Source organism: Sinocyclocheilus grahami, unplaced genomic scaffold (genome assembly GCF_001515645.1).
Source record: "Sinocyclocheilus grahami isolate Dianchi unplaced genomic scaffold, SAMN03320097.WGS_v1.1 scaffold34.1, whole genome shotgun sequence".
In the NCBI taxonomy this organism is placed as follows: domain Eukaryota; kingdom Metazoa; phylum Chordata; class Actinopteri; order Cypriniformes; family Cyprinidae; genus Sinocyclocheilus; species Sinocyclocheilus grahami.
Window position 1 is genome coordinate 822,594 of NW_015505213.1, and position 6,733 is coordinate 829,326.

Here is a 6,733-nt window from a genome sequence, read left to right on the forward strand (position 1 = left end):
ATTTCTCCGATCACAAATGCAGACATGGTTTTATGTTTACGCGGCGCAATAGGCTATGCAGCGCACAGCATAAAAACACAGTATAAGTCATTATAATCAGTAATTATGTCTCCACTGGATGCAACAAATTCCTTGTTTGTAATGGGTTTTATTTGTTTTGTCTCGTCGCGCCAGGACACATGAAAACCATAGACTGTATGATGGAAACACAGTATGGCAAGGGGCGTAACATTTCCGTCACACGCTTGAGGTATTCAATCAATCACAACACACTGGATAGCTGGCCAATCAGAGCACACCTCGCTTTTCAGACCGATGAGCTTTGTAAAAATCGACGCGTTTCAGAAAGGCAGGGCATAGAGGAGAAACAATAATGTACAGTATGTGGAAAATGTGTTTTTTTTAACCTTAAACCACTTAAACACATTGCATTACACCAAATACACAAAATAATGTTATTTTTAGCAACATCATATGACCCCTTTAAAGGAGTTTGCAAATGTGATACTGATTTAATACAACAGTTCAGTAAACAAGTACTGACTGATTTTGCTCTAGTTCTTCAATGAAAATAGTTCCAAATATAGTAACAGCTCAGCCGCTGGTCATCTCTAAAAGCAAACACAGCGGTGTTTCATTCATGAATGAAAGTATGTTTTTTAACGAATCTAGTGAGTCAGTGATTCATGATTACCCATTCATAAAGACAGTCACTTGCTTCATTCATGAATGAATCAGCCGTTCAAACGAATCAATTGAATGAATGATTCAGTGATAAATTCAGTGATTTGCCGCCACCTGATGGCGGTTTCAGTTTTCATTTTTAGGTATAATTGCAATTATTTAAATCATTTAATATTTCTGTATTCAAAATGTTATATTTAAAACATTTAATCTCCACATGAATTTATGACTTTAATTGCACTCATGCCACCTCTGAGCCTCATTGAATGTCTGAAAATGTACCTACAAGCCACTTTTGTGTTCTGTGCCTCCTCTGTAGTACAAATACATTTTTCATTAATACTAATTTCATGATTGGTAACTTATTTGTCTTATTCTACTTCTAATTATATTGTTTTAAGTAGAAATTTTAAAAAGCTTATAAAAATAAATTTTAGAATTTGACATGAAAATGATGCCATTGCAAAGGTAAAAAGAAAATGCCTTTGTAAATCACTTCACCTCATGTTAAGAAGGCTAATTTTTGATCAGAATTTTTGATTATTGATTAGAAGGTGCTCCTTAATTTTTTTTTAATTACAAGAAGAAAAACACTGCTCTTAAACTGGGTGTGTGTGACCGGTATGGCTGTGCAATGGGGTTTGGTCGAGGAAAAATTTTCAGTCAAAATATATATATATTTTTTTGCTTTAACCCCTGACTACTACAACAATTATTACAACTTTTGTTTAAAAGAATAATCACACAATACGCTATTTCTTCCATGTTTTAATGGTAAACCCTTTGTTTGCCAAAAATAAAAAGTTTAACACTTTAAAATAAAGAGTTTACTGTGGGAGTACTATACTCAACCAACACCAGGGAAGGCAGTTTTTGTCAGAGCCCTTGTTATTCTTAACATAAATTAAAATTTTTACACCAGACACTATTGAAAGAAAATCCTGAATGTTGATTTGGGGGTTTATATGAATGTGTTTCTGAGGGGAACTGACTGTCTTCAGAAAAGTTTACGTGGTATTTTCTTTTCATCTCTTCTCTGTATAGTTCATATTAAAGCAGTGTTTCAGCACAGTGCTGCTTTGCTTACTGCGGTATCCAAGGAAACACTGTATCTGGTGTTCCAGAAGCGCCTCCTGCTGATTAATAATATGCATTTATGGTGTAATACTGTAATTACTACATTTTCGTGTCAATCCATGTTCATATTTTCTACAAACAATGCGCTGTTACTTGCTGCAGCGCAGCAAACAGACTCGGTGGGAAAACGATCTCTGCACTGCTGCAGACGCACCGCTCCTGAACGCACTGCCAGACAGCAACCATGTGCAGTGTGCACACTTTATTAATCAGTTAACATGAGCGCGGAAAAAATACGCACCGCATATGCACTGCAAATGGAGTAATGTGAACCTGGCATTATGTGTGGGCGCTGGAGGTCTGCAGGAGAGCGCGTGAGCGCTGGATGGTTAAACACCAGCAAGAATGATAAAGTAATGCAATTTATAAACTTTAGTGACGATGTGACACTGCCTCGTTTGTACAAGTGACAATTCCTGTGTCAACTGTGCAGCTGGCTTATAGACCGACGCGATACGGTGATTTGAAGCCATTTGCGTATTTTGAGAGAGAAAGCGAGAGCGCGCGCACGGTGACTCATTAACTGGGCCAGTGTGTGCTGTGATTGGTTAACTGGGCCAGTGTGTGCTGTGATTGGTTAACTGGGCCAGTGTGTGCTGTGATTGGCAGCACTCGGCGCCTGGTCGGGAAATGTCTTGCCTCTTACCATAGCCGCTTGTGAGCTTCAGTGTCAATATCAAATCAATTTGAATGCGATTTGAACACTCGTTGCCTTCTCTAGTCCCATTCGTCGATATTTGTGATATCACAAATCCCGGAAAAAATTTGTTGTAGCCCAAACGAGTCGTTTGTTGTAAAATTTTGATTTCTGTTAAATAAAATATCTCCTTTTGAAGTGGACTTTGAACTTTGTAACTTTGCAGATCTTTTTTTATGCTCAAACAGCAACATTACAAACTAACTAAAGTTGAAAAAGTGAAAAAGCATAATAGGACCCCTTTAAATAATTTAATTCTCAATCACTGTTATAATATCAGAGGTAAAAAAACTGTAAAGTTAATTATTGACTCTGAAGTATGCGGATGTCTTTTTGTCGGTGCTGTTGCCATGGTGAATCATAATTTCGGAGCTCCATTGATCATGACTTCTCATAGTCGTGGTGCACGCGCTAAACTCAGAGTCAACCTACTCAGAGTCGACTGAACTAACACAATTTAGCTGTTCTGAAACCGAAAACTCAGAGTTTCCCATCTCAGGATAAGTCAACTCAGAGTTTGAGTTTCAACTCCGAGTTGGTTGAACCTCCTTATTGTAACGGGCCCCTGCTCTCTAAAGGCTGATTTATACTTCTGCGTCGGACCTACGCCATAGCCGTTACGCCGTAAGCCAGGGATCCTCAAATCTGGCCCACAAGATCCACTTTCCTGCAGAGTTTAGCTCTAACCCTAATCAAACACACCTGAGCATACTAATCAGTGTCTTCAGGATCATTAGAAAATTAAAGGTAGGTGAGTTTGATCAGGGTTGGAGCTAAACTCTGCAGCGTATTGGCCCTCCAGGGCAAGTTTTGAGGAACCCTGCCGTAGGCTGTGCGTCGCTTTTAATTTATTCTTCAGCATCGACGTGCCATTACACATGTAACCCACTAGTCTGCAGTGCCCACAGGCATGTTGCTGGTGTAGCCCACAGTGTCAGGCAAAAGCCCAAGAAGAAGCAGCTTATCGGAGAAGCATCAGCTGTGACAGCGGCAAATAAATATTCAAGAAGAGATCATTTATTTAAAACTACAAAAAAGAGACAACAACGGAACAGGAAAAGATGGCATTCTTTCAATCTCCACAAGGACTTGTACCATGACAGAACAACATTGTTTGTCGCGGACAACTAAGTGATGTATATGCTATGTTGTATAATAAATAAGACACTTGTTTTTTGCTTTGTTTTATTTTAAATAAGGTATAACATTAAAATATATTTAAGTGGAAAAAAAACACACAAAACTCAAATACATACGGAGGGAGGGGTTCTAGCAGACCAAACACAGTGCTTGCGGTCCGTGTAGAATTGACTGAATTATTTTTAACGTGCACAGTAACTGAAATTGAAAACTGTTAAAAGAAAGGCTCAATAACTGTTGCTCAGATATAATACACTATGCATCAATTTCTCTTCTCTTTGTGCTTTGCAGTTTTTAACACGAAGCGCCTACAATGTGCGCATTCGGTGTGCAGAATGTTGCTTCAGGCGCATCATTCTGTACACCGGATGCGGACATTGTAAGCACTTCGTGCTCATAAACTGTATAAAAACAGTTCGTGCTGCACTGTATTTGTTTTGTCCTATCGTATCTATCATATGTTGTTGCCTTATTAAAAAATATGCTATACATTCAAAAGAAATATAGTATATAATTTTATAGTATATACTTAAACATATATATGAATGTTTTTAATGAATGGATTTTATAATGCAAATAGCAATGTGTAACTTTTTACCATTTTTAGTGCAACACTTTTATTTGTTTCCCACAAAATATTGTTTTTACACTAAATGTTTGGATTTCTAAAATTATTGTGCACTAATTTTTCTAGAATAACTTTTGCTGCCGAATTATCCACTAACCTAGATTATGATACATTTTTGTCATAGATTATAAATATACATAGGCCTATATTTTTTCATATTTGTTTATTTTCTTTTTCTTTATAATGAAGTAGTCTTTATCTAGTAGATTGTGAAAGAATGATTATCAGTTCCACACACAGAGATATATAAATTCTACATTTATTTAAATGCGGGGAAAAAACTTCATTGGTATCGGATTGTTATCGGCCAATACCGAACCCTAGGTATCGGAATCTGTATCGGAGGCGAAAAAGGCGGATCGGAGCATCCCTAATTTTTACAACTCTTTTGCTTTAGACCATTTACAAATGTTAAATCATAAAATAAAATGTTAAGGTTACCACTGCATCTTTCTGAAAAAAAGAAATGCAGTGATACACAGTTTATTTATAGTTATTTTCAAATCTTCAATGTACTGTAATTAAAAAAGAACTTTATTGTTTATTTAATGCTAACAAATAAGTTCAAATAAGTTAACAAACAAAATTAAAAATAATTATATATCAACATCGGCTATCAGCCAAAATTAGTTTTAAATTGCATCCCTATGTTAAACCAAGTAAAGTAAAATAGAGATACTTATTTCGTGGCTTTACAAGAAATAAGACAAAGAGTTACCATTATATGTTTAATCGCTTTTGTGGTTCTTTTATTTGAAAATGTTGGGATTTATGTCAAGTTACAGGGTTTGGTTATGAACACGTATGTGTTCAATTAGTGCTGGGCAGTATGACCAAAAATTCATATCACGGTATTTTTCAAAATTATACCGGTTTCACGGTACATGACGGTATTTATTTTTTTCATGCATGACCGGGTGTTAACCATATTTTCTACTGATTGAGAGAGGAAATACTGCAGTATATTGACTTTGAATGCCCTATTTTACTGTCATGATGAGTGAATATTGTCAAAAAATACCACACTAAATAGTGACTAAACATGACCTCTTTTAATACATGTTAACCAGGAGTCACTCATTTATAATCGCGGCTTCGTCTGTTTTAACGTGCACAGTAACTGAAATTGAAAACTGTTAAAAGAAAGGCTCAATAACTGTTGCTCAGATATAATACACTATGCATCAATTTCTCTTCTCTTTGTGCTTTGCAGTTTTTAACACGAAGCGCCTACAATGTGCGCATTCGGTGTGCAGAATGTTGCTTCAGGCGCATCATTCTGTACACCGGATGCGGACATTGTAAGCACTTCGTGCTCATAAACTGTATAAAAACAGTTCGTGCTGCACTGTATTTGTTTTGTCCTATCGTATCTATCATATGTTGTTGCCTTATTAAAAAATATGCTATACATTCAAAAGAAATGTATTTTAATTTTATAGTATATACTTAAACATATATATGAATGTTTTTAATGAATGGATTTTATAATGCAAATAGCAATGTGTAACTTTTTACCATTTTTAGTGCAACACTTTTATTTGTTTCCCACAAAATATTGTTTTTACACTAAATGTTTGGATTTCTAAAATTATTGTGCACTAATTTTTCTAGAATAACTTTTGCTGCCGAATTATCCACTAACCTAGATTATGATACATTTTTGTCATAGATTATAAATATACATAGGCCTATATTTTTTCATATTTATTGTTTATTTCATTTTTCTTTATAATGAAGTAGTCTGTATCTAGTAGATTGTGAAAGAATGATTATCAGTTCCACACACAGAGATATATAAATTCTACATTTATTTAAATGCGGGGAAAAAACTTCATTGGTATCGGATTGTTATCGGCCAATACCGAACCCTAGGTATCGGAATCTGTATCGGAGGCGAAAAAGGCGGATCGGAGCATCCCTAATTTTTACAACTCTTTTGCTTTAGACCATTTACAAATGTTAAATCATAAAATAAAATGTTAAGGTTACCACTGCATCTTTCTGAAAAAAAGAAATGCAGTGATACACAGTTTATTTATAGTTATTTTCAAATCTTCAATGTACTGTAATTAAAAAAGAACTTTATTGTTTATTTAATGCTAACAAATAAGTTCAAATAAGTTAACAAACAAAATTAAAAATAATTATATATCAACATCGGCTATCAGCCAAAATTAGTTTTAAATTGCATCCCTATGTTAAACCAAGTAAAGTAAAATAGAGATACTTATTTCGTGGCTTTACAAGAAATAAGACAAAGAGTTACCATTATATGTTTAATCGCTTTTGTGGTTCTTTTATTTGAAAATGTTGGGATTTATGTCAAGTTACAGGGTTTGGTTATGAACACGTATGTGTTCAATTAGTGCTGGGCAGTATGACCAAAAATTCATATCACGGTATTTTTCAAAATTATACCGGTTTCACGGTACATGACGGTATTT

General features: G+C 35.1%; 1 protein-coding gene across 1 annotated transcript in view; it reads left to right on the forward strand.

The window, feature by feature from the left end:
• LOC107581403 (myosin-10-like) overlaps positions 1-6,733 on the forward strand; it is a 60,440-nt gene that overhangs the window by 5,378 nt on the left and 48,329 nt on the right. The gene's annotated exons all lie outside the window — the stretch shown is intronic.